This window comes from Equus caballus, chromosome 17 (assembly GCF_041296265.1).
Source record: "Equus caballus isolate H_3958 breed thoroughbred chromosome 17, TB-T2T, whole genome shotgun sequence".
Lineage (NCBI taxonomy): Eukaryota > Metazoa > Chordata > Mammalia > Perissodactyla > Equidae > Equus > Equus caballus.
This window is the reverse complement of record NC_091700.1, coordinates 50,814,262-50,833,008: the sequence shown is the minus strand read 5'-3', so window position 1 is coordinate 50,833,008 and position 18,747 is coordinate 50,814,262.

Below are 18,747 nucleotides of genomic sequence, written 5' to 3'. Positions count from 1 at the left end.
CAATGTACAGAGTAGAAAGGCAATCTACAGAATGAGAGAAAACATTTGCAAATGATATATCTGATAAGAGGTTAATTTCCAAAATATACAAGGAATGCCTACAACTCAATAGCAGAAAACCACCTAGCCTGATTAAAAAATGGCCAAAGAACTTGAGCAGACATTTCTCCAAAGTAGGTATACAAATGTTCAACAGGCGTATGAAAAGATGCTCAACATCACTAATCATCAGGGAAATGTAAATCAAGACCACAATGAGATATCACCTCACACTTGTTCAATGGCCATTATAAAAAAAGAAAAACAGAAAATACCAAGAGTTGGACACGAAAGATGTGAAGAAACTGGAACCTTTGTGCACTGTCGGCGGGAATACAAAATAGTATAGCTATGAACAAGTCTTTCTTTTGATTGTGGTGTTGATATTGTGTCTTAGGTGTGATGATGGGGAGCTTGGCATGTGAAATAAAACATATGCTATTTCAGTTTGGTCATCTAAGTTTGGTTTGAAGATGACTAAGACAAATTAGCTTAGGAAAAGAAGGGTTTCAGGGATGTTTTCATGACCCATGGCCTGAATTGAGATTTGGGACCCAAACTTCAGCTAAGGATAAATTATTACATAATCATCATTCCTTCTCTATAGCACAGTGGGGTCCCCGTGAAGAGAGGCTACAGGTGATAATTACATCCAAGTATCAACTTCTTTTGTATGTTTCACTTAGGATTTTCATATATGCTTAGGTTTGATTAATAGTTTGCTCTGAATTTTGCATCTTCATTCATGTGATATATGTCTCTAGAAATTTCTTACATTTCTGATTTCATGTTTGTTAGGTTTTATTCAAAGTTAGGGCAATTTGGCAAAGGCAATTCTTTTTTTTATTAATGCCAGAATATTCTGAATGACAGAAAATGCGTCTGAGTCAGGTAGGTTTGAATGAACATATGTAAGGAATTTTCTGCACCAAGTGCAATTCTGAACAATTTTGACAGGTCCTTTAATGGCTTTAGGTACAGGGGTTACTCTGAGCTTTCTATATACTCTTTAGTCATTTAAGTCATATATGTTTTTCTCAAAAAGCCCCATTTCTTTGAAATTTTTCTATAGAATTTTTTTTAAAAGGGGAAATTATGGACAATTTTAAAAATGCCCTTATTCAGAGAAAAAATGAATGGTAATAAATCTTTCAGAAAATTGCATATTAAAACTTTTGGGTATGGCCTAATCTGTAGAAAAATTATTTAATTTTACATATATATGTAATTTTTAACAATTATACACAAATACTGACATTTCTAAGAAAACTTGGGGCTTACTTATTTTCTGTATGCCACAATCTCTGAGTTTCTCAATATCTCTATATCCTTAACTCACGTATTATCCATTTGTTGTCACTAGGATCAATTCTGTTGTGTCATCTCATTTTTGTGTCACAGGGTGTTTTAAAGCATATTAAATGTAAGCCAGTGCATTGTGCTGCCTTCTATAATATCCCTGATGGATGGATGGCCAATGGCTTGGTCACGTAGTTTAAAAAATAAATCACTGACCATGAGACTATTCAAGACAAGACTACAGAGCAGCCACAACATTCTTATGTATATTTGTTTAAAATCACCTGAGTGCCGCTTTTTATTTGTCTCTCAAATTTGAATTCTCCCTGTTCCTCTGGGTGTCTTCCATGCTTACAGTCCCAAATCGTTAACCTTGCCCGTATAACTTTTCTACATCTTTAACCACTGCTAAGATAAATGCTTTTGCAGGGGACTTTTGATGTAGTCCTCTGTATTACCCCTTTACAATTTCAAACTATAAGAGATTATATTTCTTACAAAATTTAAATTAATGTGTTATCAGAAATATAAGAAATACCAGTGTCCTAACTACAAGGAAGAACATTTACCTAAAGAAAATTATACAACTTCTCCTTGTTTTTTTTCCTTTAAGCAGTTCCGCCAACAATGAAAATTCACTCTTTGTCAATCTCTTTAGAGTTTTTAGCAAATTCTTGATTAACTAATAGGAGACATTCAATTAACTTTACTTTTCTACAATCTGCTTGTAAGAATCAGTACCATAGTACCAGAAAACAAACTGAAATTGAGGATTAAGTAGGGGGAAAACATCTTCTGCTATATTCCAGGGTAAATATCACTCATCCTAACCATTTTCTACAAATGAATTCCAAGTTACCTTGCTCAGCCCCATTGGTGCCTTTCCATCCCAGCAACTATCAGAACAGTTCTTTTGAGAGTTGATTTTGTAGAAATTTCTTAAAAGAGAAGGAAGTAAGGTCTAAGTAAGCAAAACTGGGGTCTGTTTTTAATCTTTTTGCACAGTTGAAGCCACTAACTGTGTTCACTATTTTGGAGAATGGGGTATGTTTCTCATAGTCTTGGCAATTATCTGCTTAAAATAGTTTGCTCATTTTAGAGCATAACAGTTAGAATCAAATGTCTTCTAGAGCAAAGGAAAGTAGCCCTGAATAAATGCACCATTTGCTTTAGTTGATTTTCTTTTAACTGTAAACAATATTGAAGAGAAGTTTACTTTAGTTCCCTAGATTTGTTTTCATGGGAATATTTGCTTTACATATGCAAAAGCATTTCCCTATAGCATTAATATGGCTTATTAACCTTCAAAGAAACTGTGCTTTTTTTTCTGCACTGTAACAGCCAAGTCTAAAATGCAGGCTTTCAAGTGTGTTGAGTCTGGAGCTGTTTTGATTCTTTTTTTCCCACACTGCCGTAAATGCCCTTTTTCTGATTCGACACTGGGAATAAAAAAGCAAATTCTGCCAGCGTAAGTCACCTAAGGAATAATATATGTGCTTGTCTTACTCATAGTTTTTAGCACCCTAGATATTCAGAATAACTGGACTTACTGGACCCCTACTAAGTTATCTATTTCTGATGGCTCTGTGCTGTAAATTCATACCAAAAACTATTATATTCTCCTGAATCGTCATAGCTCCCCGGATAAAATGGGAACTTTTCCACACATCTTCCTGTCACCTTCAACCTGGAGGTAGGACTTAGGAAGGCTGCATGCCTTAGTCTATGGACAGAGTGATTTCCTCAGTCTTCAGGGCACCCTTCCTCAAACTCAGCATTAAAAAAGAGCATACACGCATGCCGTATGCCGGTAATAAGGCTCTGCTGTAAGAGGTTCAGAAAGGCTGTCTTTAGGCACTTTCATTTGTAAAAGTCCTGATAAGTTGGCCCAGCAAGAACTCACAGTCGTTTTCTGTTAAGTAGCCCCCTAGCAAGCTGTCTAGCAATTTGGCAGTTATCTCCTCACAGACTCATTAGTCTATGCTCTAAGTCACTCATTTGCAGATTTAACTTTGAGATTCTCAGACTGAGAAATAGCTTCTACATTATACTTGAGAAAGACCAACATCTCTTTGAACTGATACTTCAAAGGGTCTTGGCAAATGGGTATCTCAACCCATGCTCAACGGAGATGCTCTAAAACAAACCCGGTTCCCTCAAAAGCTTACTGATTGATTGATTGAAGTGGAGTTTTGGGTAGAGTGTTAACAATATTATAAAAAAGAGGTGAAAGCAGGGCAGAGAAAGGAAAAAGGGAATGGGCGACCAACCTTCTGAGTTTGCCTAGGACTCAGAGATTCCCTGCTAAAACTGGGAAAGTCCTGGGTAAACCAAATCAGCTGGTTACCCTATATATTAAATTTTATTTTATATATATTTTTCCAGCTTTATTCATGTATGATTGACAAAAACTGTATATATTTAAGGTATACAACATGATGTTTTATATACATGTACACTGTGAAATGATTATCACAATCAAGCTAATTAACATCTAACACCTCACATAATTACCATTTTTTTGTAAGGCATCCTTGAAATTAGTTACCTTAATTCTTAAGCGTCTTCAAAATTAACTCTATCCCTACTATTTAGAGTCCATTTATAGGAAAAATTGTCATTTTCCCCTTCAGCAAATAAATTGACTATAAGATGGAATAAGATAATATTTCCTTCTACCAATTCTGCTAATTAACAAACATTGTTAAACCCTGTTAGTCTTTTTTTCAATTTACATGTTCTCAAAAGAAAATTTTTGTTTTGGTGAGGAAGATTGGCCCTGAGCTAACATCTTTGCTAATCTTCCTCTATTTTGTATGTGGGATGCATCCACAGCATGGCTTGATGAGCGGTGTGTCGGTCCATGCCCGGGATCTGAACTCATGATCCTAGGTCACCAAAGCTGAGCATACGAATTTAATCACTATGCCACAGGGTCGGCCCCTCAAAAAAAATTTTCACAAATAAAGTTTTTGCTAAGCATGTAAAGGACATTCTGGTCGATACTGGTTTAAATTCTAACTCCGTCTCACATGCCAGGGCATCGCCACACTTCACAATCCAGGCTGACTAAGAAGGCGCTGGTCATCCCTGTCGACTCTATCAAGTTCCTACCTCCAAGGTCGGAAGATATGGATTTGTTTGAATGTCACTTCAAGAGGAAAAAGAACCCTGGATATTTTATAGGCTATCAGTTTTGACAGTGAAAAGTAAAGATTTAACCCTCCCTGTTGCTATTGCCTCAAGGTACACTCGTAGAAAATAAACAAAAATAGTTTCCACAGGTAAAGCTTAGGCAATAAAAAAGGAAGCAACATCTGTGTCAAAACAAACTCAAGAAAGTTAAGTCGGCATTGTTTGACCTGAAAACTACCACAGCTTGTTTGAATTACACGGCCACCTGTCACAACTGTGCTTGAGATTCTTCTAAAACAGTAGGAGTTTGTCACATAAATGGAATGTGCAGGACTTAAATTATTGGAGACCATGAGGCCACCTCAATGAATGTGAAAGTTTTCAAAGCAGAAATGACAGGGCTCAGTGTCTCCGAAAGCCATGGAATGCTCCCCATAGACAGCTGCCCAGAATTCCTAGAGCGAGAGAGTAAACATTGAAATGACAATATCCTCTCCGGATTTCTAACAAAGTTAACTTCTACTAATTAATAAGATTAAATCCTTAAATGCTCACGTTGCAAATACATAAATCATTTACTAATGGTACATAAAGACTATTGAGTCAGTCTTTATTGGAGGCACAGTAGGTGGTCAACTAGATGGTACACCTGGAGGTGTTGCCTGAGATATTTCTCTTAAATATATTATTTGTCCTACCATAACTACAGTGGGAGCTGAAAGTCCTCAAAGCAGGAAACCGTCCCTTGATTACAGGGTTGCCTCATCCTATGTTCCTCTCTCAAATTACCTCAGAAAAGTGACAAAGTCACTCACACTCAGGGTGAATTGGTTTAAGAAAGTGCTTGCTCTTTTGCTCTCCAACCTCCCTGCTGTTTTCTCAAATACCTCACAGTTCCTGGAAGTGATAAAACTTACACCAAATGGGCAGGGCATGAGCAAGGAGGAGGAACAATGTCATCAGTTAACTCCTCCTGAGGAATCTTTTTGGGAAACCTCCTGTCACACTCTCCATCACAACACAACTGCTTTCAAATCACACTCACCGTCCATCGCCCAGGCTCAGCCTGGGCTTTCTCCCATCCTGGACATTTCTACAGTGTGCTATACATTGAACTTCTTTTTATTTTTTCTTTAAAGTTTGGCACCTGAGCTAACATCTGTTGACAATCTTCTTTGTTTCTTCTTCTTCTTCCCAAATCCCCCTAGTACATTGTTGTATATTTTAGTTGTGGGTCCTTCTAGTTGTGGCATGTGGGATGTCGCCTCAGCGTGGCCTGATGAGTGGTGCCATGTCCGTGCCCAGGATCGGAACTGGCGAAACCCTGGTCTGCCCTAGCAGAGCGCACGACCTTAACTACTTGGCAACCGGGCCGGCCCCTGAAGTTCTTGGCTTATCTTAAATAATACCTATTTCAAAACATTTTATCTTGGCCCAGGTTTTTATTTCCTGAAATGCTGTTTATTTCTTTACCCCTCAAATCTGTTTTTTTCTTTAAAGACCAAGATCAGTATCCCCTGCGGTAATTACTTCCTTTCCAATGTTTTCTTAGCTCTTTCATTATATTTATTGCTTCATTTCCAATTTTTAAGTGAAATATATTGTAAATTCAGATTATTTTTAAAAAGCAATTAAAATACATATAATTTTATAATGCATATACTCTCTATATAAGGACACATAATCTGAAGTCTTCTGTAAATTCACCACACAAGGAAAATCACTGTTTACATTTAGTTCATATCTTCCCAACATATATATGATTTTTCTCTTATGCTCCTTGACAGACAGCTTTCAGGCTGACTGCAGACCTACTGTCAACATCACTCATCTAATTCATCTGTGCTTTGAGATGCTTTGTGACTCAGAAGTTAGAGCTACAAGAGGCATTGGAAAGCAAAGAATCCAACTACTTATTTTACAGATGAGTAAAGTGAGGATGAGAGCTATTTACTGCCTCACCCTAGATCATGCAGCTTGTCAGCAGCATAGTTAGAACTTGATTCAGATAAGTGTAATCAGTTGCATAGATTGTGCAATATACAGGAGAGCCTGTATCTTCACCAAGCTGTGCACCAAGGCTCAGGTCTGCATCATCTGGAGAAAGGGGCACAAAAGCATCATCCACTTACAATGTACTTGTAGGGCTGCAATGCTGGTGGTAGCAGGAGGTGGGGAGGAAGATGGAATGAGAGAGTGTTTGTAATTCAACCGAAAGCACTGTGTCAGCCAGCAATGGGTCTGAATTCAGGCTTATTATTTATCAAGCTGATGCTTTTTTAAGACTCTTATCTTGGTTTCCCACTGCATCTTTCTTCCTAATATGACATTTTAAAAAATTACTTCCAGTTAAATATTACTCTGTAATTTTATAATATGTTTCACATATATTAAAAAAAAGCAATCCTTCCAAACCCCATGATTATTAATTCCTACAATCCTAGTCTGAAAAGAGAGTACAAGCAATAAGTGATGGATTAGATTGATTGACTATTGGAGCACACACTTGGAAAAAAGACCCGACAGCAGGTCAAAAATGCGCTCTTATAGTTACTGGCCATGAAAACGATCTTCATATCTCCTTCTGAACATCTAGCACATTGCCTTATTCTCTACGACTCTTGGTTTAAATTAATTCCCATACCACATAATAGGAAATGCCAGGGTTTGAAATAACATAAAAGCAACAGTATAATCAGTTGTACCTTGTATTAAGAATAATTTTGATCATCCAAATTAGAATATCAGTAAGGGAAACATTTATATAAATTAGAGGAAATAATAGCTTGGGGGTCAAAAGCAAAGATCTTGTGATTGACAATTCTCATCCAAGTCTGGACTACTGATATTTACTAATTGTGTGATTATGAGAAAATTCATCTGTAAACTGGAAATGGTAATAATACCTTTTAAGGTTTTTATGAAAGTTACCAAAAATAATGTATAGTGTACCATATAGCAAATAATAAATGTTAAGATTATTATTGAAGTTCTGTACTCATAACTTAGACAGTTTTATTTTCCTTATTAAATATGACTCCATACTTATAACTGGGAGACATGTTTAAGGAGACTCATAAAAAATGAAGGAGAAATGGTCTTTCCCAAAGCCTTATTTCAAGAGGTTTTCCTGGAGGTTTCCCTTTATGTAGGTAATTGATGGAATCTTTGATGTTTTTGAAAGTTGTGAACTGTAACTTGATTCAGAAAATAAGAGAAATAGATATTTGTCCTCCAAATTAAAACTGCAATATGTAAGGTGAGTTAATTTAAAGTGTTAAACTATAAATACCACCATGAAAATGTTTCAATAACTTTCTGCATCTCAAAATGGAATCAATTACTCATTTTTCAGAAAAACGCATAACCTGTTGAAACTGCGTTACCATATCTTCTGTAGCAAGCAAAAGATGGAATAAGTCATGGGCGATTTCCTTTGAGTTTAGGAGCTTCACCCAACCACCTCAATGAGCTTAACTGATTGTGAATAGGCACAAGGATTAATAGGAGGAGCAGTGTACAGTAGCAGCACCATTCCTGATGGAATGAGTTGCAAGCTCGGCATCCTCTTTCCTCCCTACACCCAGACCTGGGAAAATGGATAATCCTAATGAGTGCTGAGTATAGAACCAGCCGCCTTGGGCTGATCAGAAAATCAACAAATTGCTACCCTCTTCTCTTTTAAGGAGATGTGAGTTGAAATGTTAGAGAGAAAAAAGTGGAAGTATTCCATTTACTGAGTAAGTAAAGCTATTGTACATTCTTGACCTGGAATATGCTGTAGCTTTTAAAAAGGAAGGAAATACTTTACGTAATATTATGGAATGGTTCTTGCTAAGTGAAGAAAGCAAGGAGCAGAACAGTGCTATGAAATGACACCTTTTGTGTAAAATAGGAGGGATAAAAATAATAGAAGCATATCTGCTTATATAAGCATAAAACATCTCCAGAGGAGTATCCAAGAAATTGGTAATATTGATTATTGCCAAAGACAGGGCATGAGTGGTGGGGACACAGGCACCACAGGAAGAGTTTTCACTAAATATCTTTCAGATTTTGAACAATGTGAAAGCCCTGCTTATTAAAAATTAAATAAAATGAAAGTAAAAATGAAAGATATTTTTATAATTTTTCTCAAACACTATCTTTTTCTGCTATAGCTGCTGCCTATTCCTTCTGTTTTCTTCTAAATATCTTAGTAAATGGCATACGTCTCATAGGATTTCTATGTCATTACCTTACATAATAGTAGCCCCTTCTAGTAAAAATGTTACATTTCATATTGCAGCCTCTGTATTAAAATTGCATCAACATTTCATATCAGATTCCTGATATTTACCCATACCTTACAGCCCGATGTTTTATGAAACTTCTTCCTTTTCTGAAGAAACGGAGCCAAGGTCTTCCAAGACCTTGAACTGTGATTTATTTTCTTTGTCCTAGCTTGACCCACTTCTGCATCTTGGAGACTGCTAACTCTACGCCCTTCAGGATGAGAAAAAATAAATCTTTGCAAGTTCTTGGAATATAAATTACAAGGAAGTGAACAAGATAAGTCTGGTGTAGGAAATTGACTTCTCTTTTCCTGATGTACGCTTTCAGAAATCTTCTCTTTTTTTCTAATCCATGAATCAAAGAATTGAGGTATTGAAGCAAGTTTTTAACTCGTGTGTTATCTGTTCATTTCACAATGTTTTAGATAATTAAATATTTTTCACCATGTTTCTGTTTAAAATAGGAAAGAGTAAACTCATGCCCTAGGGCCTCTGAAAATTTCGGGGAAATTCCAGTTGCTTGTTATTAAAAAAAAAAAGGCATCTTATAAATATAACATGTTATATATATATATGTATGTGCAATTTAACTCGAACATTTATGGAAATTTTGCAATCTACATCACAAAAATGTATACTGGGTTTGACTGATGCCTCCGCTTGGCCTGTGGCCCACAACACCGTACACTTTAGTGACAAGAATTCACACAAGGCACTTTGGAAAGTTTGGTTTTACATCAGAAATAATATGTTATGCCAGAAAATATTAGCTCCTGGTATATCACCTAGCAATTAATAAATTTTTCGGACATAATTTTCTCATCTGATGAAATCACATGTGAGATAGATATGATATTTATCATTAGGTATGATTTACGAAGTAATTACTCTATGTTAGTTATTTTCCATTTACCTAATCCTCATAATGAATCTGATAAATCATTAGTGCTCCCATTTCATAGATGAAGAAATTAAAGGCACAATAAGTAAATCACAATTCCAATGTGGGGGACATGGAATTTTATTGGCCCACTGACCCATCGTGGATGAGGACTCCACCCTGATTCAATTAACTGGAGGTAGTTTGGGGCAAGACCCTGTATAAAACACATGCCTGATGCAATGGTTCAGCATGACAGGTAGGTGTCAGAAAATGTGAGGGGCACAGGCTCAGTAGGTCCCACAAGTGTGTATAGTATGTTGAGTGAAGTAAGACAGTTGTGAAACTTGGCAACCAAGGCCCTACTCCTCCAGCTCTACTTTGAAATGTTAGTGCAGCATAGATTAGTATGGACCTTCTACCTGGAGGCAAGAATAAGTATGGAGAACTATTCAGTAGGCAGACAAGGCTTCAACTCAGATTTGAAGAATGAGAGAGAACTTGTCAGTCGGACAAAAGAGGCAGCATATGCTCTAGAATGAAGAGTGTGTCAAAGATATGGAGTTATTAGAGAATATGTGGTCAGCCCTGGTAGCGTAGTGGTCAAGATTTGATGCTTACATGGCCACAGTCCAGGTTCATTTCCCACTCAGGGAACCACACCATCCTTCTGTTGGTTGTCATACTGTGGCAGCTGCATGTTGCTGTGATGCTGAAAGCTATGCCATGAGTATTTCGAATACCAGCAGGGTCACCCATGGTGGATAGTTTTCAGTGGAGCTTCCAGACTAAGACAGACCAGGAAAAAGGGCCTGGCCACCCACTTCTGAAAAAAATCAGCCATGTGGGGCCAGCCCCGTGGCCAAGTAGTTAAGTTCACGTGATCTGCTACGGTGGCCCCGGGTTTCTCTGGTTCAGATCCTGGGCACAGACATGGCACTACAGATCAGTCCACATTGAGGCGGCGTCCCATGTACTACAACTAGAAGGACCCATAACTAAAATATACAACTATACACTGGGGGGATTTGGGGAGAAAAAGCAGAAAGAAAAAAAAAAGATTGGCAACAGTTGTTAGCTCAAGTGCCAATCTTTAAAAAAAAAAAAATCAGCCATGCAAACCTTATGTATAGCAGTGGAGCATTGTCTAATAAAGCCCCGAAAGGTGAGAGGATGGAGCGAAAAGACCTTGCAGGGTTCTGTTGTGCTGTACACAGGGTCGATAGGAGTCAGAATTGACTAGATGGCACTTACAACAAAGAGACTATGGTCGGCGCTGGTGTGGTGGCTTAGTGGTTAAGTTCGCACACTCCACTTCAGTGGCCCAAGGTTAGCAGGTTCAGATCCTGGGTGCAGACCTAGCACTGCTCATCAAGCCATGCTGTGGTGGCATCCCACAAAAAACAGAGGAAGATTGGCCCAGGTGTTAGCTTGGCGACCATCTTTCTCATACAAAAAGAGGAAGATTGGCAATAGGTATTAGCTCAGATGCAATCTTCTTCACAAAAAAAGAGAGAGAATGTGTTCAGTAAGTGTCAAGTAAATGAAGGCAATAAACAGTATGGCACTATAGAATTGTGTGTGACTGGAGGAAGCCTGGTGTGTAGAGTAAGAGGGAAATACAGGAAGGAGTTACTTGATATAGGTTTTACATGGCTAAGCCACTGTGTTTGGAGTAGAAGCTGACGTTGATAAGAGTCACTGTTGGACTTGAAGCAGGGAGAGTAAGTATTCAGATGTGTGTTTTTGGAAGATTACTCAGAAATCAGTGTGTAAGTCAGATTGCACAGGAGTAAAATAGGGACAAAAGACCATTTGGAAAGTTTTAAAATAATTCAGGTAAGAAGAGTTGAGGATGAGTGAAGACAGTGACAGTGATAAGGAAGAGGGGTGACTCACCCATAGATACAAAAGCAGAGTTAGCAGGGCTCTCGATGACTCTGTGACTCGATGACTCGTCTTCAAGGACAGAAAGAGATTACTTGCCTAGGAAACAGCCTATTTCCATCTCTGCGAATAAGCTAAAGAGGCATAATTATCCCCTTAACAGAATACAAATCCCTGGCCCTCCAAGGGAAATATTTACAAAGCAGCATCACTGGCATTTGAGAAAGCTGTTTGGAATTTTATATTTGAAATTTATTTTTTCCTTATTAGAATTATATTTATCAGTTCTGACCAACTTTAAACATGAGGAATTATTGTTACTTTGTTCTCTCCAAAGTTTGAATCTAAAATCATATCCATATCCATTTAAGTGCAAAGTCCGTTTTTCTAAGTTTAACGTTGAAAAATACTAAGTAACTCAGCTCCTTTTGTTCCGCAGGATAGACTAGAAAAGGAGGAGAGTCCTTCCTAAAGTTGTCTGAGAGAGAAACAACTTCATGGTTTAAATCATGCCTTCTTTTAGATCTAAGAGGAAAGTGATGATAATTTGTCTCCACGGAGGCAGAGCACATCTCTGGGACTAACGTTGTGTTAGCTTGTTTGCTGGACTTTTTTTCCATCTGCTCATCTGCTTTTCCTATTTATTTATCTATCTGTGAATGGATAATTATCCCCCACCCTTTTTGTCCCTTTACAGTTGATGCTCTGGTTTTGTCAGATTTGTTTTCCCCTGATTGTTTTCTCACTGCAATCATCACGCAAGAGGGTGATACATTTTTCATTTAATTATAATTTTCTTTATCATGCAAATTTCAAGATTAATAATGGCACAAGCAGATAAGAAAAAGTCTCTTTAGAGTTTCTGTAGTTTTACCACATAATGACACATTATTTAGACCAAATCACTCAGTTCTTTTATGGATACATATTGAAATCATCAGATAGAGGCTGAATTATCATTTTGGTTAAAAAAAATTAGTAGGTGCAAGAATTACTACCCAAGTGCCAGGTAGCAGTAAAGTTAGGAAGAAAATATTCAATGTCTCAACGAGATATATTTCCCTAGTGAATGAAGACTCTAAAATATTATTCAATTTGTTTCTGTATGTCTGAAAAGATGCTCCTCTGTTGTTGAGATATCAATGACCATTAAATCAATAATAACTCTAAAACCTACATTTTCTTTTTAAACATTTCAGATATTAAAACTGTAGCTCCCTGGAACTAAAAGAATATCTTTAGACTTTTCTGGAAAACCTAGTTTTTGAGTATCCAAATACTCAAATAGAATAATCTAAATCTAGTGATAGAATGATCAATGAACATTATTATTTAATTTGGACAGGAGAATATTTGGAGATCAATTGAAAGAGCTAGTTTTTCAACCATCAAAAATGAGGAAGTTGATACAAAAAGTTACTAATTTAGGTATGAAAGGAAACTGTCTATGGGTCTTATCTATATGCTATACTATCCATGCAGGGAATGTATATTATCATTCATGCAGATCTTAATGATGTAGACAAATATATAAATTCTAGGCACAATGCATAATGTTACATTTTATGAAGTATATTGTATTAGTTTTCAAATGCTGATGTAACAAATTACTACAAATTTAGTCCCAAAAAAACAAAATTTACTATCTTACATTTCTACAGGTTAGAAAGCCAACAAGGATCTCACAGGACTCAATCAAGATGTCAGCAGGGCTCCATTCCTTTCTGGAGGCTCTATGGAAGAATACATTTCCTTGCCTCTCCAACTTTCAGAGGCTGCCCATGTGCCTTGGTTCATAGCCTGCTTCCTCCATCTTCTTTGAAAGCCAGCAATGGTAGGTTGAGTCTTTCTCATAGCATCACTCTGACCACTTCTGCCTCCCTCTTCCATTTTAAAGGACACTTGTGATTACCATTGGGCCCACCTGGATAATCTAGGCTATTCTCTCTGTTTAGAGTCAGCTGATCCACAACCTTAATTCCATCTGTCACCTTAATCCCCCTGTGCCTTGTAACTTAACAAATTCACGGGTAACAGGGATTAGGACATGGGCATTTTTGGTGGGAAGGAAGGTCATTATTCTGTTTGAAACACATTTTATGCATTTCTAATTGTCAATTTTGTAATTGCATTTAAATTACACAAAAGGTCATTTAATTTTTATCAAGTTACAAAGCATTTCCAATTTATATAAATTTGGCTTTCTTTGAGTAAGTAAATGTTATAGGATTAATGTAAATCACCTATATTCTTAAAATAGTTAACAGTAAGGAAGTGAGACATTTATACTCATAGAGTTAATGACCTTATATTTTCATGAATATGTATGGAGGAATGGAATTTTTAAGGCCAATTTACCCAGTGCTTAAACCAAGATAAAAAAAAATTTATTTTTTTTAGTCAAAAATTATTTAGTGAAGTTTTAGTATCTGATTTAGAATTCCATTTTCTATATCTATATATTTACGTCCATATCTATATCTATATCCTATATCACCTCACATCCTTATAGACTATTATGTGATTCAGATTAGTACTTTGTTAATCATCTTTTGATTTTAAGCACTCTGGTTTTAATATGAGAAATTTACATGGATAAATGTATGTGTGTGTCTGATAGGTAATTTGTTTTCTTCAAATAATTAATAGTTGAAATGACATATTCAGTGAATGGTATCTTTGCAAATATTAAGCAGCAATACTACCTAACTGGCTTATCATGGACCAAGTCTACAGTGCCAGTGCAATGAGACCTAGAAAAATTAAGACATGCTGTGAATCTATAATGGTATGGTTTTCCTTATAGAGATTTTGCTGAGCATATTTTGGAGGCTCTTGCTCAGTATCATCTTTACGAAAAGCCCCAGGTTTCATTCCCTTAATTCTCGGTGCCAAAAGTAGCTTTACCTCTCACTGGTATATTTTTGTTTTACCGACATTGAATCTTGTGGCTGTCCAAGTTTTCTTCTTTCCTTGGCTGCCAGGGATCAGAGAACCAAATTTGATGTTGACCTCTAGCAACTGAATAAAACACTGTGTTATGAATCTTTCTGTCTTAATTTACCCTGGTTTAGTTAACCCTCATTTTCATTTTTTTCTACTTATTTTTAGGTCATACCATAATATATGTATACATGTATAATATATGTATAAGTAACATCAAATTATTTGAAGAACAAATAAACATATCATCTTAAAATAAGATAGTGTCTAGAACTGAATATTTTGACAACTCAGCTGAAAGATTTAGATAAAAATGAATTAAGCATCCAGATGTTAAAATGTCAAGGCTTTTCTGGGTAGCTCAATTAGCTACCCAGATTTTCTAAACAATAATTTTGGGGATAATTTTACAGATCTGGACGCAAAGTAGGGATGAAAAGGTGCAGGAATTCTCTTTCCTATAGAATCTGAGAACTTTGATCCTCACAACAGTCTGACTTAATATAGTACACGCACGAAAGTAGTAATTATCTTAAATCAATTCTTTGGATGAAATTGTCTAATGAGTTTAAAAAATGCTCACCTTCATTTATTGTGACTCTTTGCTGATCTTGTAGTTTTAATATTGGTGGAATATTTCTTAAGGTGGGTGAAAAATACATTTATATTCTATTCCCAGAAAATAACCTTTTATTGACCTCCTAGCAAGTCATACACCATTTTGAAAGAAGTAAAAACTAATAACCATATTGGCTGGAAATGAAAGAAACGGGCAATTTTAATACATATCTGTGGCTTCTCGCATACACCCTTGTTATATTAATATTTGTTCTGGAGAATATTTCAAAATACTGACAAGCAGAGGATAAGATTAACCACAGAGCACTTAAGGACACCCTTTGGTATAGTAGCTAAAGCTTTTCCTTTGGGGAGACCTGTATCTTATTCTCAGTTTCATTACTAACTGGTAGATCCAGCATTAGCAACGAATCCTTAACAACAGTCTGGCTTTTGCTGGGCCCCACAGGGAAGTTAATTTCTTCACTATGTCTCTGCCTCCCAAATTTCTTAATTTATATTAGGCAGATACCATGTATAGAGTTTCAAATTTTTCAAGAAAGATGTTTTGTAAGGGCAAAACATGATATAAAATATATGATCAAACATCAAAGAATTAGTTGTTGTTGCCATGTGGTGAAAATAAGCAACAATTTTCAACCTCAGAAGATAAGCTGGTAGGATTTCTCAACATCAACCAATATTACATACACTCTCTCTTCATAAACTGAAAGGCAATCAGATTTCTCTATCACTGGATGGGCTTTAAGACCAGAGTATCTGCTCCTTTTTCCTCTATTTTATTTATTTTAATTGTATTTTATCAGAATTGATTTAAAAACTAAATTATTTCATATTTGTTTAATCAAATTCTAGGAGCTGTGTTTGAGAGCTTCACCAATTACCTCCTCCAAAAATTTCAAAGCCTCCACACAATAAAACATGCAACAGAAAATCTTGCTTAGCACATTTTTCTCTTTTAATGTAAATTGAATGGGCCCAATTTTATGGCCTAATTTGATTTTTCCATGCTCTTACAGACACAGTCACAGTCTCAAAGGGGTTTCACCACATTGAATCAGTGCAAACCAAAGTGTATTAACTGATAGGCACTGCAAATGTCCTACTTCAGATAAAAACACAGAATTTTCAATAAAAGAATATCTACTTTCCTGCCTAGTATGTTCAGAGAAAGACAAATAGAGGGCTTTTGGCATTACACCTTCAGCTCTTAAAGTCAAAAGCTCTATTCTTGTTCAGTGATAGCTTTCAAAATGAAAGAAGCGGGTTTTGGCTTTCAATGACAATTGTCATAGGATATTAGAGGTCCTTGAAAACCCAGGGATAGGCATCCTTGCCTGTCTTATAACATAACACAAGTAGCATCAGATCTGATATTTCAGGCTTTCACTCAAGGTCTTGTGACTACCGTGACAAGGATTCTTATTCAGATCCTAAAGCAAAAATACCAACAATCTGGTTAGTATATGATAGAATGTTTTAAAAATCCACAATATTAAAATAATTCACAAAGTTCTGTTTGAAAGGCAAAGCCAGGTATCAGCGCAACAGATAGCCTCCAAGTGGAATCTATGGCAGAGATGGAGCAGGTAGATCCAGGATAGATAACCATGAGCCTTTCACTGTTTTTATTTTTCTATTTTTATATGGAAACTTTTCCATGGTGTGAGATAGGGAATTAATTTTATTTTTCTCATGCCGATAATTAATTGTGAGTAAATCAATGTCTCCATTTCCCCAAACAATGCAGGAATCTTAACGGGTTTTTAGTTACTTCAAAACTATCCTTTCCCTCCATCTGTTATTCCCAACTTGTTAATAATGTTACAAAACTATTATATGTGTGTATATGTGTGTATACACAAACATAATAAGTTAAATTTGCCAGTATAACTTTTTGATTCTCGTATCAACTAATTTCTTCCAGGTTTTATCTTTTTTTTTTTTTAATTTTCTTGAAGAAGTGCATTCTTCAGTATTCCTTTAGGCTAAAGTCTGTGGTTGGAAAACTTTATGAATTTTTGCGTGCTTTAAGGCATATTTATTTTACCCTCACTTTTGAAGAGTAGTTGTGGCTAATAAACTTAGGGTTAAAAGTTATTTTTCCTTAGCACTTCGGAGCTATTATTTCACATGTCTTATTGCATCTATTGTTTCTGATATCAGTTTGCTTCTCATTCCCTTATAGTAATTTACCTCTCCCTCTGATGTCTTTTAGCATTTCATCTTTATCTTTGATGCATTAAAGTTTCATCAAGCCGTGCTAAGGGTGTGGGTTTTCTCTTATCGATCCTGTTATTGATCTCATGTCTTGCTTATATTCTTAAAATTCTTCAGACTTATTTTGTCAAATACAGCATCTTATCCTTACCTTCTCTTTACTCCTTTGAATTTCTTTAAAAAATGTAAAACATCTGGAACTATTCTCTATTCCTTTCACTTTTATTTCATATTTCTCTCTCAGCTCCTGGACAGGAAGGTGGACTGAGCAGATGGGAAAATCCCCCTCCCACCCCAAACGTACAAAAGTGATGGAATATCTTAAGGTATGAAAGAGAAAGGGAACTCTTCACAGTACAGAAACAAAGAATAAACATATAGGTAAACTGGTAAGCAGCAGCTATAGCCGCACATCTCACAGGGCTGAGAAGGCTGCTTAAATAAGCTAGTTCTAGGATTTTAATGCCTGTATCATGTTGCAATTATAAGAAGAGTAGAAAATGGTTCCCTACATTAAAAAGCAGTCAGGAAAAGACTGTTAATCATAGACAGGAACCGAAAATTTTGTTCCCAGTAGTCTAAATTTAATACTCAAGTTAGAACAAAGAACTTTTCCAAGCTTAGACTACACAGCCTAGTCATGGAATCTGAGAATGTGTACCTACATGTTGTGAAACTCATGAACTGAGAAACAAATGTAACAACTGGTGCATAATCATTGACTAACCACGAAATCATCCATAATCAAGGCTCTTTAGGCTGAAACTTGCCTGATTCCCTGTGGATAACTCCCACGAACAGGGAGCCAAGAGATAAATGATAAATCATTTCAGAAAGTAAAATGCTAAGAAAGAATGTGCACAGATTTAATGTTATAGAATTTGAAACCTAGTGTAGTTGTGAAGGTAAAACCTAAGTTTCTATCATAAATAAAATCTAAAAATGCAATGCTGTAAACCCCAAAGTGAATGATCCATGCTAGCAAGATAATTCTGCCATATCTTCATTGAGAGTCCCAGGTTCCTTCTACCTTGTCAGTCCGGGCTACCACTGGTTCACCATCAGCTGGGGCTCTGTGGAATTGAGAGGCTCTTCCATACTACAGCACATTTAAGGGACTGACGATGGCTTTAGGGATAAAATAATCACAGGCTTTGGTCCTCCAGGCTTTTTATTTATTAAACAGTACAGTCTCCTAAGATGGGCATAATGTTCTGTTGCCTTTTCTTGGTTTACCCACTTCCATCATTGCAGTGATGCCTATTTTTCAGCTCTGTAAAATAATATACTGGTCTGGAAAACAGTACCATGAATCTGATATTTGACCCAGGGTGGATCCCTCTACTTGGTTGAGACGTCTTCATAGAAGGCCTTTGAGAAGGACACTGATTAAGTCCTAGCTCCTAATATTTAGAGGAACAGGAGCAACTGGATTTTCCAGTTTTGAGAAAGCCCAAAGATTTAGGTTCTATTATTCCAGTTTCTGCTTGT